The sequence below is a fragment of the Anolis carolinensis genome, chromosome 5 (genome assembly GCF_035594765.1).
Source record: "Anolis carolinensis isolate JA03-04 chromosome 5, rAnoCar3.1.pri, whole genome shotgun sequence".
Classification (NCBI taxonomy): domain Eukaryota; kingdom Metazoa; phylum Chordata; class Lepidosauria; order Squamata; family Dactyloidae; genus Anolis; species Anolis carolinensis.
Window position 1 is genome coordinate 160,774,682 of NC_085845.1, and position 19,471 is coordinate 160,794,152.

Genomic DNA, 19,471 nt, shown 5'->3' on the forward strand with positions numbered 1-19,471 from the left:
TACTTCCTTACTAGGTTATTATTTTGAAAGCCTCCACTTGACGCTAAGGTCTCTTATTTCCAATGTCTTCACTTTGGGAGTCATCAGAAAAATAAATCACTACAGTGGGTCTGGCAGATGACATTGAACAATGTGTTATCTGGTAGTGTCCAAGATTATTTGATAGTAAGCAAAGAAGCTAGGGATGTCATCATGCTGCAGACAGCTCCAAATACAGTAAATAACTGTTTCCTTTCTTCCAATCTTCAAATAAGGCATCTCATACTAGAGAAAAATGGATGACAGCTGTAATCAATGGCAGAGAAAGTGGCATGTAATATTCCTTTGGGCAGCAATAAATGGCGTGCTACCTTAATCGTAAAGAAGTTTCAAACTCTTATAACAAGGGATACATAAAAATGAGACGTGAAACTGTGGAGATTTAGGGCCCTCCTAAAGGTTTTATTTGTCACCTAACTTTTGTCACATACCCTGGAAGAGATGATGATAACATGTATATTTAGAATATAACATGTGAATTATTTTCTTGATTCAAGAAATCCAGGCAAAAATTCTAACAGATGCTATTTGCTCTACTATATGCTAAACTAAAGGTGTGCTGTTTACTTCACTGTGTTAAACTAAGAAGCATTACAATATTATTAATATCTGTAAGCACCACACATTTAAGACCAAAATGAAATTAGGGTGGTTATGTATTGCGGATGACTGGAAGGCTGTCATTTGGATGATGTATAGTGCAGCACTAAGAGCTGCTGTTCCAGTGAAGTATTATACCGAATGCCATCACTCCAGTGATATATTTCATTGTAGTATAAGAACCAATGTGAAAATAGATCGTCAGAACAATTCCTAGGGGCAATATATCCCCTCAGCAAGGGCAATCCACTTAATGTTGGATGATAGCTTACACAATGTGTATGCATGTAAATAAGAATATATTCCTATATAACTGGCATAAACATTTTTGCATGCTGTTTGTTATTGTTATTGCATGTGCTGATCGTGCAATGATTTGGAATGAATTAGAATGCAATGAAGACTTTATCCATAGCTAATTATAAATCATTTTGGCTTCTTTTTCTTATTCACTTTGCATATTTATGAGAAAGGGGGGTGTTATGCATGCAGAGCCTGTTGCACACTTGTAACACATAAGGATGCTCAAGTAGTGTTACTTCACCCCTGATACAAGGAAGGTTACTCTACTGATGGCCTCCAAGGACCTCTTCACATGTCGTTCTGTTTCACTGGCAGGTGTGTGGAGTACCTTATGGTGCCCTATGTACCCTCCCTCCTTTCCCCATCACATGGTCAGGACAGAACATGACGTGTTGCCACCCTGTCCCCATGACATGGGCAAAAGGGTGACAATGCGCATTGCTCCATTGCCCCTTTCCCCATCATATGGGGAAAAGGAGAGGAAAATGTGGGTAGTTCCCATGCTTGCCTTCCACTTCAGGTGGAATGTGGGCAGAGCCAAGCCATCATCATCTGATGACGCTCGGCAGGCACCATCTAAAAGAAGAAAAAGCAGCCAAAAAACCCCTGTGTGAGGAGACCCCGGAAGTCTTTCCATTTGGATTCTTGCCATGTGGCCTACTAGATGTTCATGATCTGTGTTTCTGGTTCTGATCCCATCAGCCCTAAGAAGTATAGTCAATGGTGAGGAATCCATGAGAAATCTTGTGAAAAGACATGGAATAGTCTAGCATAAAAAAACACTGTTATGTGCTTATCCCCCCCCTTTAAATCTGGATCCAGATCTAAGTGAACTTGGCAATTAGAAGTAAACCTACCTGAATCAGAAGAGCTTGCTGAGTGTCATTTAGCTATCATTGAAGGATGTGCCATGAGTGAATTTTCTAATCTTAAATTCAGTCTCTGAAAAATAAGGAGAATATGAAAGAATAAATTCCCTTAAATCTTACAGTACTATATAGAACTGTGGCAGACAAACATTTAATACACATCACTAGAGATGTGCATATTATGTCAGTCAATTCAGAATTTGGCAAAATTAGGTGATTTGTAGATATGAACACTGGAAACAAAACATTGGAAGGCCAAAACAGAACCAAAACAGAACCCCCCCCCCCCCCCAATTCCAGGAAAAGTTTGTTAGGTTCATTTATGTTCTGACCATTTTTTCCTTAGTTGAAACATCATTATCTCTCCATGGGGATGATGAAAAGAGTGCAGTCATATTTGCTGCGTCTCATGGTCTACCTCAGCCAATCACAAGCTGGTTTTGCTCTCCATTGTCCTGTACTTCAAGTCCCAGAATTCCCTGTTTTTTTGAGAGAATTTTTTTAACAATTCCTAGAAATCAGTGGATGACCAGATCTTTCTGAAATTTTGTAGGAATTATGTCCTATCCATGTTTTGCTGCTGTGAGAAAATTCAAAAACATTCCTTTTTAAAAAAAAATGTAAAAACTTTTAAAATGTCCTAAACACCAGTGGATGAAAAACAATCATGAAACTTGGCAGACATACAGATGTAAATTTGTCTTACAAGTGTGCTAAATTTCATTCTGATAGTCATAAAAATGATAAACAAGCCTCTAAAGTTTTGCTTAATTTTTAAATTTTCTCTCTCGCTTACTGACTTTTTCCAGGTTTTCATAATTTTTAGTCTTGTGGCACATAACATAAGCAGCATATGGAAAATATGAATAGGGCTCTCCTAAAACGTATCGTTTCCCCTATTATTTGGTTTATCCATGATAAAACATCATCCCAAAATCTCTGTACTTTTTGGGCACATTAGCTACATGTGGCTCCCTATTTCTCTGCACCTTCTGGGTGTTATTAAACTTAATGGCATCTCTGAAAGTAAGATAACCCCCTTCCTGACTTTGGACTGTAATGAGATATGCTTGTGGTCAGATCCGGTTGCATGCAAATTATCTCATCCCAATAAAATTCATGCTTTCATTTTGACAATACATTGAAAAGCACGTTGATTTTCTTATCTTTTTTCTTGTCCACATTTGCAGTGGTTTCTTTCATTTTTATTCCTCAGATATGACCAGTTCATGGATCAGCTTGACTTTCCAGTATATATCTTCTGTGAAGCTCTCATTTTAGTTCTAGTCTGCAAACTTCAGCTCCAAATCAGAATTGTTTTAGATGGCTTGTGTCATTTTGAGAATTGAATAAAATAGTGTTTGACTCAAATTGTTACCTGTGCATTTCTAAAGAGAAATGAGATGCCAAAACCTCATATTTTGATGAAAAATGCATTAACAACTTTAATTACATTTTTAACCCAACAGTCCATTTAATGGGGAGGTTTTTTCACATGAGCAGTATTTGGCATATTTCTTTAACTTAGACAAAAATGCATATTACAAAAATGTCTCTGAAATGAGCCAATATGCAGACATTTGTTTTTTAAAGCTTTGCATAGCTTATCATATATATGGCAAGCAGTCATATATTACAGCTCATGATGAGCTCAATAATGCATAGCTGGTGTGCTGTTCAGCAGTTACAAATTCATAAGATGAAGATTGAACTTTATGACATGAGGCAGGAGCTCTGACATTGCAGCAGAACCATCACATTAGGTGATGGTCTTTATCCCATGATGTTGTCAGTTTACCTCCTTGTCCCATGGTTATACTCTCCCTAGCTATTGATGGGTAAAACCCTTCAATAGCTTCCAGTCCCACTAAATTCTCATTATTTACCTTATTGAGATATATTATTTCCATTTTGTTGCTGAGTGCCAACACTAAGGTGATGCCAAAGAGTGGGATTCTTCTCCCCCTCTCATTCTCAAGCTGGCTGTTTCTTTTTATTTTACATATTTAACCTTGCTTTTTGTTTTTAATGTTTAAATTTTTCAGAAAATAAAATTAAAATAAAGGTCGGTGAAATTACAAAGAACCATGGGATGGTGAATCAATACAATTTGGCTTCTGAAGAGAGGTGCAGTATCAAAGGTGCTCAACTCAGTATATATCCATTATCTTTGGTAATGCAACTGTAGATGAATAATTAATTGGTGTGATGAAGTCCATACAATCTTGTAATTGTTAAGGATTTATGTTTATGAATGATAATGATCAAATGGGAGTCAAAACAATGCCTTTCCATACAATGCCCTGACCAAAGTGTTTCCATGCTGTTGCATACTGGAGTGCCTTGCAGCACTTTCTTGATCATGGGACATTATGAGAAAAGCAATTGTGGCAGGACCCCCAAGGTGTCTTTCCTGCAGCTTATTCTCAATGCATACTATGATTGTAGGCAGATTTATTTCCCTGCAACCTTGATCTCCAGTACATTAGAATTGCTTTAGTCCAGATACTACCAGGTTGAAATGGTAGTTAGTCTCATCAGACTATTATGACCAAGTTTCATTGTTAAAATGAAGACACTGGATCTCAGCCCATGTCTTTACATCCTGTATTATACTTCAAAAACAGAAGGGTTCCAAAGTGCTTGGCAAGGCTAATACCCAGCTGGAAACTAGAATTCTGTGACAACCATATTTAAATGTTTGAAAGTATTTAATGAATCAAGCTTGCTTTCTGCTCCATGAGAGACTAGAGTAAAAAGAAACAATCAAGAGCAAAAAAAATCAGTTTTGACTGTAAATACTGTTTTAGAGTAGAACAGACTGCCTTGAAGAGTGCTGGACTTTCCTTTATAGGAGGTTTTTACACAGTTGGATGGTCATCTCTCAGGAAATCTTTAGTTGCATATTCCAGAAATGTATTGAACTCTAAAAACCCGAATTTCAACTTGTATTGTTTATTTTACCATGTTAGTCCAGAATTTTGAAACCCATTTTCTTAATTAATACAAAATTTATCCATTTCACTTGCAAAACTGGAGAGGAAATGTCAAAAATTCTATATATCAACATTTTGTTTAAAAGTGACCCCAATGTATATATAATATTAAAATAAAACAAAATACATTCTTAAAATTGGTGATTTTATATATATTTTATATATTCTAATAAATGCAATGCTTATTACATTAAAATCAGCCAAAAGAAGCTAAAGGAAGAATAAGGAAAATGATGAATTATGTATTGGCTGGTTTAGAAGAAAGCTTTCAACTAATGTTTCAAAGTACATAAATCAGTACACCACTATATAGCAATAACGAATCAGAATAAATAATGTGTCAAGAAAATGCAAAAAGAAAGATGTGTTGATTTAGCTGTCTTAACTTTGCTGAGAGATCACTTTTACTGATCTCATGAGGGAGCACGAGAACAGAGGACAGAAACCGCATACATAACTAGGAATATGCATAGAAATGAAGATACCTGAGTTGTCAGCAGAAAATAACATGTAAGGCAAATGCCAAATAAATAAATAAATAGCTGCATGGTGGGGTTTCAAAATATTAGTTATTGATAGCATAATGCTTTCATTTAATTAAAGAATTGCACATTATAGCCATTGATGTTGTTGCCATTTATAAGAACTATCACTAGAGTTCTTAGCAAGGCCTTACCTCAGAGGAACACTGTGGCATTAAAAGGAAAATGTGCAATGTTTTAAGTTGTTTTTTTGCTGTTTTTTTAAAATGGTGTGCTGCTGGCCTCTGCTGCTCTAGACCAGGTATTGGCTAAGTGTGGATCATGCTCCATGCATGGCTCTAAGACTCTGACTCTTCAGGTCTCATTTTTTGTTCTAAAATCTTTCTTTCCGCAGCTCTGATTAGACACATGATTCCTTTCTCTTCTAATCTTTCATTTCCTTCCCCCACTGTCTCTTTTCCCCTTTCAATCCCATCATAACCTGTAACTAAACTTCTTTCCTTTAATATTTTTTAACTTCTTTCTCCTTTTTCATGCAGCTTCTTCCTAAACTTCTCCCATGTTACTGAGGCTTCTTGCACACAGCTGAATAAAATCCCACATTATCTGCTGTGAGCTGGAATATATAACAGCATGGACTAAGATAACCCAGTTCAAAGCAGATATTGTGGGATTTTTTGCCTTGATATTCTGAGTTATATGTCTGTGTGGAAGGGTCCTAAGTTTTTCTATTCTATCCTCTTCCATCTCTGCAGTTTCGAGCTATCTCTACCTCTTCTCATGTGTTCTAGTTGCATTGATGTTCTCCCTCTTTCCCCCCTTTCTTTTAAGTACCCTCCCAAAATATCCTGCTGAGATTTGCCTTCCCCTTCCTTTCCCTATCTCTTTCTATTTCTCTCTCATCTCATTTCTTCTTCCACCCCCAAATCTTCTAGCTACATTCATAATCTTTCTTTTCTGCCTGTCTCGCTTAATATTTACCCACCCTCAAAAACTAGACACCATGAGTACATATATTAAATTTTTGAAATTGTAAGGATTGGGAGCCTATGGTCCTCCAGAATGTGCTGGACGATACTCCCACCACTCTGACAATTGACATTACTGGTTCCAATTGCTGGAATAATATAGTACCCCATGACCAATGTTTAAGATTGAAATAATACTGGATAAATAAATCCCCGTTCATCCCATAACAATTTGAAGGTTATCCCCCCTCCCCCCACTGAAATCTTGAAATTATGACTGGATTACGTTATATTTTCAACATTTTCAAGGCACAATGTCCCCTCGAATGTAATTGGGCTTATAGAAATAGTGTTGCATAGAGTGGTTCAAAAAAGGTTGAGAGGAGCTTTATGGAGTATTTAAGGTCACTGGTTGGTATGTAGTGATTCAAAATGTAACAATACACTGAACAGTAAAGCTTCATGATACATACTGAGATCCATATCGAGATCATTGAGAGATGGATCATTGAGAGTATGTTTTCAGAACCTTCTCCATACAATTTTAGCTGTTAGAATTCTATATGAAAATTAAATTATATTGAAATAAATTGTATCTAGGTATGAACCATAGTATAAATTTGGCTCTCTCCCACTTCACATTTCACGCAGGGTTCTAAAAGTGTAATTACATTACACATGAAACCCAATTAAATTTGAGCATGTACATAAACTTGTCTATGTACACATCTATCACCACCAAATTGTTTGCAAAGATCATCCAAATTTGAAAGAGATGGATCCAAATGATTAAATCTCAGTGTGTATGAAATTTCATACAAATGTGTTTTAGTTACTGAAAACCTGTAGTAGAAAGTAGAATGGTACTTTAGAGCCAGTGTGTTGCGTATTTGACTGCAATGCTGAGAGAAAGGGGTTGTATCAATAAATAGATATAATTCACGGAAATCTATTTGTTGGCTTTTGGGGAGTTGCACTCTTTCAATCTCAAAGGAAGGGAATGACAAATACTCTCTCAACAAATCTTGCCAATGAAACCTTATTAGAGAGTTGGCATAAATTGGAATTGACTTGCAGGCACACTACTACTAGTTCTCCTTAAGTGAAATGGACTAAAATTCTTCTTCCTTGAAGAAACCAGACTTTTCCAATTGGCTTTCTAATTTATTCCTTGCTCTGATTTTTGTAAATCTTGTCAGATGTTGATATAATGTGATATAACTTTCAGTGTGAAGCATACTTATTTATATACCTTTATTGTGTGCTGAATTGTCATCTTTGCCCATTGGAGGAACTTGAGAATTGGTAAAGAATTAAACACCACCAACCAATATGTGTTTAATTTATTTACTCTGCTTTTAATATTTGTATGAAATTTTATCTGATTGTGTTTTACTTATTACTTATTAGTTATTATTTATCTTGTTTACATGTGTCATATTAATTATTTGTTTTATTTATTATGTACTTTTGGCATTAAATGGCTGCCATTTTTTGTTGTGAGCCATCCTGAGTCCCCAGAGGGTGATGGGACAGGATACAAATAAAGTTATTATTATAAAAGCAGTCTAGGGGCACATCTATATGGGCAAAAAATCCTGTGGCTGGACCAGAGTGCAATATTCTATGCTAGCCCCAGGAATGGCTACACCGCTTGCCTCTGCCCCAATATGGTGATAGGATGGAGTCCTGACTATCCAATGGGGCAAAACCCAGCTCAGCTCTCTTGAATGGCCACTTTTATCTTGGTTATACTGTCACTATCAAAGCTCTGGCCACAGAGCTCCAAAAAGCCTCTGGCTGCCTCTGGGGAGAGGGAAAGGAGGAAAGAGATTCCCTCTTCTCTCCAAGCCACACATTTATTTTATTTTTATTTATTTACAGTATTTGTACCCTGTCCTTTTCAACCCCGAAAGGGACTCAGAGCAGCCTCACAATTGCAACAATTGGACGTCACATTAACAACAATATAAAATCAACATATATATTAAAACATACATTTAAAAGCCATATAAAATTAAAATATATTATTAAAATCACACAATCTGAGATCATAGTAAAAAAAGCTGTTCCAGTAGTTATTGCACATTTGCAACTTCACTTATTTCACTGCACTATTGGTCAAAAGCGTGGTCCCAGAGCCATGTTTTTACTTGCTTTCTGAAGGCCAGGAGGCAGGGGGCTGACCTACATCTTTGTGCAGCAGAGCCAAGGGAAAATGGGATGGCTGTGTGAACAGCAGAATCAGTTCCAATTGACAATTGGCACAAGTATTTACACTACCAAAAAATGTAGGGAACCTCTAGAGCAGGGGTCCTCAAACTTTTAAAGCGGAGGGCCGGTCCACAATCCTTCGGACTGTTGAGGGGCCAAATTATTATTTGAAAAGAAATACGAACAAATTCCTATGCACATTGCATATGTCTTATTTGTACAACAATACAACAATAACAATGAAAGAACAATACAATATTTAAAAATGAAAACTATTTTAACCAACATAAACCAATCAGGATTTCAATAGGAAGTGTGGGCCTGCTTCTGGCCAATGAGATAGTCAAGTTAATTAGGATTGTTGTTGTTGTTGTTGTTGTGTGTCTTCAAGTCATGTCAGACTTTGGGCGAGCTTAAGTCTAAAATTATTTATTTATTTATTTGCTACCTTTATTTACTACATTTATATCCCACCCTTCTCACCCTGAAGGGGACTCAGAGCAGCTGTATGTACATACAATATATTATATGATTAGCATAGAACAATATTAGCATTATATATTACTATATTGAACTATACCACTATACTGTAATATTATATGTCATATATAATATATAATTAATATTATTATATGGTACTAGCTTAGCCCAGTCACGCGTTGCTGTGGCTTTGTCTGGTGGTGTTGGTGAGAACTTGTTGAGGCTGGATGGCCATCTGTCAGGAGTGGTTGGATTGTGTCCTGCATGATATAAGGAAGTTGAACTGGATGATCCTTAGGGGTATCTGCTAACCTTAGGATTGTATTATTATTATTATTGACACAACGACGTTGTATGACACAGCAAACAAGATAGACATGCTGGATTTCGTCTCACAAAATCACAAGTCGAACACTTCCCAAGTGTCTAGGACTGTGTGATGTATTTTCGGATGATGCGTGCAGATCCCAGTAAGGTGGCCTTTTGCAGTTGGCAGATCGTAATTTTGTCAATGTCTATTGTTTCCAAATGCTGGCTGAGATCTTTCGGCACGGCACCTAGTGTGCCCATCACCACCGGGACCACCTGCACTGGTTTCTGCCAGAGTCTTTGAAGTTCAATCTTGAGGTCCTGATAGCGGCTGAGTTTTTCCTGTTGCTTTTCTTCAATGCGACTGTCACCTGGGATGGCGACATCAATGATCCAAACCTTGTTCTTTTCCACAACTGTGATGTCTGGCGTGTTGTGTTCCAGAACTTTGTCAGTCTGGATTCGGAAGTCCCAAAGTCCCATCTTTGCGTGTTCATTTTCCACAACCTTTGCAGGTTTGTGATCCCACCAGTTCTTAACTGCAGGGAGGTGATACTTGAGGCATAGGTTCCAATGAATCATTTGGGCCACATAGTTGTGCCTCTGTTTGTAGTCTGTCTGTGCAATTTTCTTACAGCAGCTGAGGATATGATCAATGGTTTCATCGGTTTCCTTGCACAGTCTGCACTTTGGGTCATCAGCTGATTTTTCGATCTTGGCCTTGATTGCATTTGTTCTGATGGCTTGCTCCTGGGCTGCAAGGATCAGGCCTTCTGTCTCCTTCTTCAGGGTCCCATTCGTGAGCCAGAGCCAGGTCTTCTCTTTATCAGCTTTTCCTTCAATTTTGTCAAGGAACTTTCCATGCAGTGTTTTGTTGTGCCAGCTGTCAGCTCTAGTTTGTAGTGCGGTTTTCTTGTACTGGTTTTTTGTCTGCTGTGCTTTGAGGAGTTTCTGATTTTTGACTTCAATCAAAGCAGGTTCTTCACTTTGCTTGACATATTCTGCCAGGGCATGTTCTTCTTCTTTGACTGCTTGTTTTACTTGTAAGAGTCCTCTGCCCCCTGATCTTCTAGGCAGATACAGCCGGTCAACATCACTGCGAGGGTGCAGTGAATGATGAATGGTCATGAGTTTTCTTGTTTTTTTGTCCAAATTGTCCAGTTCCACCTGTGTCCAATTTATAATGCCAGCAGTATATCTTATGACAGGTATGGCCCAGGTGTTTATGGCCTTGATGGTGTTACCTCCATTGAGCTTGCTTTTGAGAATTTTTCTGACCCTTTGTGTGTATTCTTTACTGACCACAATCTTCACATGTTCATGCTTGATGTTGTCCAGCTGTAATATGCCCAGATATTTATAGGCCTCTGGCTGGTGACACTTTATTGTTTGGCCATTGGGCATATTGATGCCCTCACTTTCAATGATTTTCCCCTTCTTCAATGCCACTGTCGAACATTTGTCCAAACCAAACTCCATGTTGATATCAGTGCTAAAAATTCAGACAGTGTTGGTCAGAGACTGGATTTCAGTTTCCGTTTTCCCATATAGCTTCAGGTCATCCATGTACATCAAATGTGAAATTTTGTGAGAATTCTTAGATGTTTGGTAGCCGAGATTTGTTTTTTGTAAGATTGTTGACAGAGGGATCATGGCAATAATGAAAAGCAGAGGGGACAATGAGTCTCCCTGGAAAATTCCTCTCCTGATGTTGACAAGTCCATAACTTTCATTTCCAACAAACAGTTCAGTTTTCCAGTGCTCCATCATGTTTTCAATGAAGGTGCCAACGTTTTTACTAATCCCGATGGCGTCCAGGCACTTGATGATCCAGCTGTGTGGGAGTGAGTCAAAGGCCTTTTTGTAGTCAATCCACGTCATGTGAAGATTAGCTTTTCGGCTCTTACAGTTCTCCAGAATCATTTTGTCAATCAATAACTGGTCTTTTGTGCCCCTGCATTTCTGTTTGTTGCCTTTCTGTTCATCTGGCAAGATGTTTTTTTCTTCAAGATAGTCTTGAATTCTGTCAGCTATGATGCCAGTCAGTAGTTTAAACATAGTGGGCAGACACGTTATTGGCCTGTAGTTTCCTGGTGCTGCTCCTTTTGCTGGATCCTTTTGTATCAGGTATGTTCTTCCAGTTGTTAGCCATTCACTGATACTTCCTTTCTGCAGCATCTCATTGAATTGTTGGGCCATTTTTCCATGTAAACTAATCAGATGTTTGAGCCAAAATCCATGAAGTTGATCACTACCAGGCGATGTCCAGTTCTTGACTTTTTGCACTCGTTTGCTGATCATTTCAGTTGTTATTTCCATCTGTTCCATTTTGTTCTGTGAGAATTTTCCTTCAAACTCCTTTATCCACCCAGCGTTTTTGTTGTAGTTCTTATTGTTTTCCCAAAGCTCTTTCCAGAACTCCGTTGTTGCAGTTTTCTCTGGTTTTATGGTTACTGTGTCTGTTGTTTGGTTCAGGCTCTGGTAGAACCGTCTTTGGTCTGATTGAAACAGTTGATTTTGTCTGTACTGGATGATTCTGGCTTCATACCTTTCAATTTTTCTGGCTGTTGCTGTAATTTGTTCTTTCACAATTTCCAAAGCTTCTTCAATTTTTCTGGTGTTCAGCCAGTACTTTCGGATCAGGTATTGCTTGATTTTGTCATTCTTCAGTTTCTTCTCTTTCATATTTTTCAGGTTACTTGCATCTGATCTAAGCTTTTTGATTTTCAACTCTAGCCTGACCTTCCACTTTGGTTTTCCAGTCGATTTTCTTTGGGGCTGCCTTGGTTGTAGGAGCCCAAGCTCTTCTGTTACTATCACTGCTGCACTGTAGGCATACTGGTTTGTTTGTTCAATTGATGTTATTTGGACAGTGGAGAGTGCTGCATTCACATCTTTCATGAGAGGCGCCAGGTGTCTCTTGGGCACTGTTTTTAGAGTTGGGAGCCGCTTTCTTATTGCATCTGCTGCAGCATGAGCCATGATCTTATCCTTGAGCTCTTGTTGTCTTGCTGTCAAGGTTCCAGGTGGTTCAGCAGATGTTTCAAGTGCTGGTTCATGAAATTCTTGCAAAAGCTCCACACTTTCTTCTGGTTCAATTATTATTATTATTATTATTATTATTATTATTATTATTATTATTATTATTGAGAGGCTGGGTGGGCTGAGTAGGTTGCTAGGAGACCAAGTGGGTGGAGCTTAGCCTTCTAACTGGCAGCAATTGGATAAAAACAATTATTCCTCTCCCTCTAATTAGGACTTCATTTTTCTTTTCTTTTTGTTGTATGAACATAGAGGCATGGATGAGGGGCTGTGCTGCCAAGTTTAGTGTTTCTGGGATGTGTAGTTTTGTTGTTTTGTCCTAGGCTGAAATTTCATTACCCTTATATATATATAGATTATTATTAGTATTATATTGTATAACATTATAATATTTTTATCAATATTATATGTATATACAATATATTATATTATTAAAACTAATATAAAAATATTATATTATAAAACTGAGGGCGGGGGCCAGGTAAATGACCTTGGAGGGCCGCATCCGGCCCCCGGGCCTTAGTTTGGGGACCCCTGCTCTAGAGCATTCCTCAGTCTTGTCTCTCTTTGGGGGTGAGGAGGCCACATCCATCATGCAAATGTTACAGTGCTGATTCTTGGCCACCCCAGATTGAACTGCAATTGTAGAGATATGCCTTAGATTGGCTTCAAAATCCAGTGCTCATTAAGACCAGAATTAAAAAAAGAAAACCATTACAATATTGCTATTTAGAATGTTGTTGCAGAGCTGCAAAGTTCTCTCAAGAAAGAATGTGCCTTTGGTATGATATTCAGAAAGAAAAAGTAGTTCAGACATAATCTCTTCATCTTAAAAAAAATAGAAAATAGGATAAAACTCAGCAATAAAATGAAGTAAACCAGGACATTGCTGGGGAAAATAGGCAATATGTAACCATTTAAAAACTCATTATATTCTGGAGGGAGAAATAGGGAAGGAATTGCACTGGATACTCAAAACTTTCAAAGGAAAAGGTCATTGTCTGTGCACCTGTGTGCTTACCTATCTACAGAGAAAATGTTACTAATTATAACATGTGAAAGAGGAGGGGGTCCCAAAAGTAATATGTGTTGAACATGTTTCTAGGGTTAACTTTCCTAAATATTTATAAACACTACATTCCAAAATACAAAGAAGCCAGCTTGTGTTGTGGTAATTATTTGGCTTTTGACAACAATGTAACACACGCATTATGGACCTTGCTAGATTGTTTTTAATGTAATAAAATATTCCGTCCTTACTCAGCTACTGTGGGAGGTGTAAAGTAAACATCATTTGTAAAGTAGCCCCCTTGTTGTCAGAAAATTACATGTTACCAGCATTCAGATCACATATTTCATTTCTTTAAAAAATCTGTTTCTTCCCTCATCTAAGACTTTTATGGAAATTGTGTGTGCTGTGTAAATTTCACTTGTATGAGTTGTATTGTGCAACATCGGGGGGAAGGGAATGCAAGTTGTATTAACAAACATGTTATCCCATATGAGACAATATTAATGTGATTGTGAGGCATGTAGAAAGCAAAAGCTATGGGCAGGAGGAGAGGGTACTTGCATATTTTACGATAGAGTTACGAGTTGGGTCGATACAGGGAATGCTGTGGATGTAGCCTACCTGGATTTCAGTAAGGCCTTCGACAAAGTCCCCCACGACCTTCTGGCAAACAAACTAGTAAAATGTGGGCTAGACAAAACTACGGTTAGGTGGATCTGTAATTGGCTAAGCGAACGAACCCAAAGGGTGCTCACCAATGCGTCGTCTTCATCATGGAAAGAAGTGACAAGTGGAGTGCCGCAGGGCTCTGTCCTGGGCCCGGTTCTGTTCAACATCTTTATTAACGACTTAGACGAAGGGTTAGAAGGCACGATCATCAAGTTTGCAGACGACACAAAACTGGGAGGGATAGCTAACACTCCAGAAGACAGGAGCAGAATTCAAAACGATCTTGACAGACTAGAGAGATGGGCCAAAACTAACAAAATGAAGTTCAACAGGGACAAATGCAAGATACTTCACTTCGGCAGAAAAAATGGAAATCAAAGATACAGAATGGGGGACACCTGGCTTGACAGCAGTGTGTGTGAAAAAGACCTTGGAGTCCTTGTGGACAACAAGTTAAACATGAGCCAACAATGTGATGCGGCTGCTAAAAAAGCCAATGGGATTCTGGCCTGCATCAATAGGGGAATAGCGTCTAGATCCAGGGAAGTTATGCTCCCCCTCTATTCTGCCTTGGTCAGACCACACCTGGAATACTGTGTCCAATTTTGGGCACCACAGTTGAAGGGAGATGTTGACAAGCTGGAAAGCGTCCAGAGGAGGGCGACTAAAATGATTAAGGGTCTGGAGAACAAGCCCTATGAGGAGCGGCTTAAATAGCTGGGCATGTTTAGCCTGCAGAAGAGAAGGCTGAGAGGAGACATGATAGCCATGTACAAATATGTGAGGGGAAGTCATAGGGAGGAGGGAGCAAGCTTGCTTTCTGCTGCCCTGCAGACTAGGACACGGAACAATGGCTTCAAACTACAGGAAAGGAGATTCCACCTGAACATCAGGAAGAACTTCCTCACTGTGAGAGCTGTTCGACAGTGGAACTCTCTCCCCGGGGCCGTGGTGGAGGATCCTTCTTTGGAGGCTTTTAAGCAGAGGCTGGATGGCCATCTGTCGGGGGTGCTTTGAATGCGATTTCCTGCTTCTTAGCAGGGGGTTGGACTGGATGGCCCATGTGGTCTCTTCCAACTCTACTATTCTATGATTCTATGATTCTATGATTCTATGATTCTATTTTTGTGTGTCCATCCCATATATCTTCTATAGATAGGAATTAGTCAAAGACAGGGCCATTTTTTACACCATACCTTTTTCAGTTGGTCACAGCAATACCTTTTAGGGAATCAAAAATGTACATCATATTTTGCTATTTTTGTCTATTTTCCAGAGTTTGTGAGGAAGTTTTTGTTTGTGAGGAGGTTAGGACTAGCAAGGATTACATTTTAAAAACTAACACATTTAAACGAAATAGAATAATTCTATCCTGAAAGTATTTTAGGGATGGGTTCTGGTTTTTTAGCCCTCTTTGAGAAGCCACAAACATAGATTTAGTCTATCTACATGCAAATATCATCACCATCATCAATATGTACTTTATTCACTATTGAAATAAATTAAAGCTCACTGGAGGGGCATATATAAAAAGAAAAAGCATGCAGAAAAGGGTTACCAGACTGAAATCACTGAATCAAAATGGCATTTATCCAATCATTCTACACGAACAGATGGATGAAATTTTCAAAGAAAGTGCCATGTTAGTCTCTTATAGCATAAAAAAGAGGGAGAGAGAGGGAGGGGAAAACATGGAAGCACCATTATGTCTAATATGTTTTTACATTAGCATACTTTCATACAGCCACTTCTTTAACGCTGCATTTGAAGAACTGGCTTGATATCAATGAAACTAAATTATAAACCAGCTACTCTACATGCCCGATAGTTTAACAGATATTCTAAATACATAAGTAAAAAGTACAGAATTATTCAAATATAAGGGTAGTTTCACAGAACAAAAATCAGAATAATTTCAAATATCTAGAAAGATATGTTCTATACCACTAAAGTTTCAAAGATTAATACTGGAAAGAATATTTGTAAATATTTGGATCCCAGACAAAAAGGGATGTGTTTTGTTATATTGGGAAACTCTGATTAGCAGAATAATTGATTCTTCACAACCCCTTTGGGGTTGAGATAGAGCAGGATAAAAATGCAATAAATAAATAAATAAATAAATAAATATATACAGTAGAGTCTCACTTATCCAACATTCTGGATTATCCAACGCATTTTTGTAGTCAATGTTTTCAATACATAATGATATTTTGGTGCTAAATTCGTAAATACAGTTATTACTACTTAGCATTACTGCATATTGAACTACCTTTTCTGTCAAATTTGTTGTATAACATGATGTTTTGGTGCTTAATTTGTAAAATCATAATCTAATTTGATGTGTAATAGGCTTTTCCTTCATCCCTCCTTATTATCCAACATATTCGCTTATCCAACGTTCTGCTGGCCTGTTGGATAAGTGAGACTCTACTGTATAACTTGAACACTAGTCAGAGGGTATGCCCCCAGGCTGCTTCAGCTTCAGATGAGGGCAAAGACACAGAGACCGAACCCAGAGAAAGGAGATTTTTCCCCATTCCCCCGTATCCCAGGATACCTAGGGGTAGCTCCAAGTTCCCATCCTACACAAATGTGCCAGAAGGTGTATCACTGGTCCATATCACCCCTCAACACCTGCCATGGAGGCCTATTTAGGACACCACCCTTAGCCAATTGTCCAATTCTCCATAACAGTGTAGGGTAGGCAAAAAAAACCCCAACAACAATAAAGTGGGAAGAATTCCTAACAGGCCCCATGGCTACCAAAACTATTACACTGTGTAAAGATGTGGGAGAGTGGGTCGAAGAAATCCAAGAGGAAAGATTATGGGCAAGGCTGCCTCTTAAGAGCAGGTTAGGCCCTGTTCCTCTCTCCATCTCCTGGCAAATGATACCAGAATACATTTACAATTGGCCTCTATCTCCATGAAGACAGCAAAATGATTCCCTCTCTCTGTTCCTCTATGGTGTGGGAAATCTAGTCTAATAACCAGTCCAAAAAACCTTTGCTGATTCCCTTACGCTTATAGCCATTCAAATCCTAATATCAGTAACAATACAATCCATTGTCTTCATGATTGTGGACACAGTTGCCTGGTGCAATTCTTGCAGCATATACAATGAACTGACAATGCAGAAAACAAACAGAAAAGTAAAACTCCAATCTTCTGGGCTACAAAGAGAAAAAAAACAGATGGCAAAAAATCAGCAACCCAACATGGTAGCAATTGCCATCAAGTCCATTGTCTAATTATTTCCACTTTTTGAGGTGCCCTATTTCCACAGGTTTGGAAAATCCCATGCCTTTGTTGAAAACATTTATTTAATTTTTGGACTTTCTTTAGCCAAGTCAATACATGATGACAAATACAAAGTTCTGTAGAAAACAACTCTGTACGTCAGTCAGACACATCACTTATCCTAACTCTCAGCTATTCACATCACCAGCTCACGGTCTTTATGCCATGAAGTAGCTGAACTGTGTTTTTCTGTATTTTGCATAATACCCCAGAGGCTTTATTTCCCAGATCTTAAAATCTGTGAACTGCTTCTTTGCTTGCCCTATAGAAAACTGTATTTTTATTACAATATTTTTTCAACCCCAACCCAAAGTCATTTATTTTCCAGATACACCATAATGCTTTTTTTTCATTGTGTTAATTTAATTATGCATTTAATTTATCCTTCTGTATTTTAACATTTTCATTTGATGAGTTGCAAGAGCAAAAGAACTGAAATACAATCAAAATGAATCTGCAATCATTATTATTATTATTATTATTATTATTATTATTATTATTATTAAACTTTATTTGTACCCCGCTAGCATCTCCCGAAGGACTCGATGCGGCTTACAAAGGCCAAGGCCTCAACACACAATATAACAATACAAAACAACAAGCAAATTAAAAACAATTAAAACAGTATAAACAACAAGCAATAACAATACGCTAAAACACAATACTCTGGCCAGGCCAGAGTAATGGGTACAAGATTAAAAGTGCTGATGTGACAGGTGATATATAAGGCTTATAGGGCAAGTGCAGAGTGCGATATGCGATCTTAATTCTAATAAAGTGCTTATGGGACTTGGTATTGGAGATTTCCTATTAATCTGGGAAGGCACATTGGAACAGCCAGGTCTTCAAGTTCTTTCTGAAGACTGCCAATGTAGGGGCCTGTCTGAGATCCTTGGGGAGGGTGTTCCAGAGTCTGGGGGCCACCACAGAGAAGGCCCTGTCTCGTGTCCCCACCAACCGCGCTTGCGACGCAGGCGGGATCACGAGCAGGGCCTCTCCAGATGACCGAAGTGAATGCGTCATATGGAGAGGCCCTGCTCGTGATCCCGCCTGCGTGGGATCATGAGGTAAGGCATAGTTTTTCGTTCAAACTCTAAAGCAGGACTTCTTAAATGTTTCCAATTGTGACCCATTTCTGCCGGAATTTTTTTCTGTGACCCTGGGTATATACAGTAGGTATATAAAATAGGTATAAAACCCAAATATTTACTGATGATAAATCAGCATTTGCAAGGCTTGCTAAATAGACAGATTTTCCTCTTTGTAGAGTACAACTGAAACATTTTCTGTGGAGTCCACTGTAAACACTGCATGTTGTTGCTAACAGATTTGTGTAAATGGGTGGTGTTAAGAAACCTTTTACTGTTGACAAACATTTCATGACCCCGACATTGAACTAAGGGGAACCCATCTGGGGCCAGGACCACAGTTTTAGAAGCAATCCTCTAACCCAGGGTTGGCTTTCCTTCTAAAGAAAATATTTGATGATATTAGCACTTTGCTATAAGACCACCCATTCTTTCCTTATAGCCTTACACACATAATCAGTTCAGTTATGCACAATGAAAGTTTCTAATATGATTGTCTTTATGTGAATGCTCCCAGATATGAAGATCATCGTTAAAGTTTGACTGCAAAAGGAATACATTTCAAACTGGGTTTTATTAAAGCTATATTTTCTTAATTTGAGCAATTTAATACACTGATGGCATTTCAGACATGTCTATACTATAATCTTAGTAGCTAACATTTTTGTTCTGAAATAGTGTCATGTACAGTGGATAAGAAACAAAAAAGTCAATACTTTTGTCCCATTGGAATCCTTGCATTTTTGGTATAACTGGTTAATAAACCCAAACCTCTTCAGAGCAAGAATATGATAATCGGATGTTGTATGATTGGTTACTGCTAATCAGAGGTTGCATCTACACTGTAAAATGAATGCAGTTTGTCACCCATTTCACTGTCGTGGCTCAATGCTATGGAATTACAAGAGTTGTGGTATTACAAAGTCTTTCACCTCCTCTGTCAAAGAGTCCAATGATTTCATAACATTGAGCCATGTCAGTTAAAGTGGTATCAAACTGCATTAATGTAGAATGTAGATGCACTTTAACCACCTCATCATGCTGAGGCAAATTGTCCCTTTGCAACACTTTGGGTACAGGGTCTGAGGACTGTAATCC

General features: G+C 38.2%; 1 protein-coding gene across 30 annotated transcripts in view; it reads right to left on the minus strand.

Moving 5' to 3' along the window:
- mgat4c (MGAT4 family member C) overlaps positions 1-19,471 on the minus strand; it is a 432,147-nt gene that overhangs the window by 116,314 nt on the left and 296,362 nt on the right. For 24 of the 30 annotated variants that reach the window (XM_062982765.1, XM_062982772.1, XM_062982771.1 and 21 more), the window contains one exon: positions 1,800-1,884. The exons of the other annotated variants lie outside the window; for them this stretch is intronic. The gene's annotated coding sequence lies outside the window, so the exon portion shown is untranslated. The remainder of the gene's footprint in view (positions 1-1,799; positions 1,885-19,471) is intronic. 30 annotated transcript variants of the gene reach the window in all.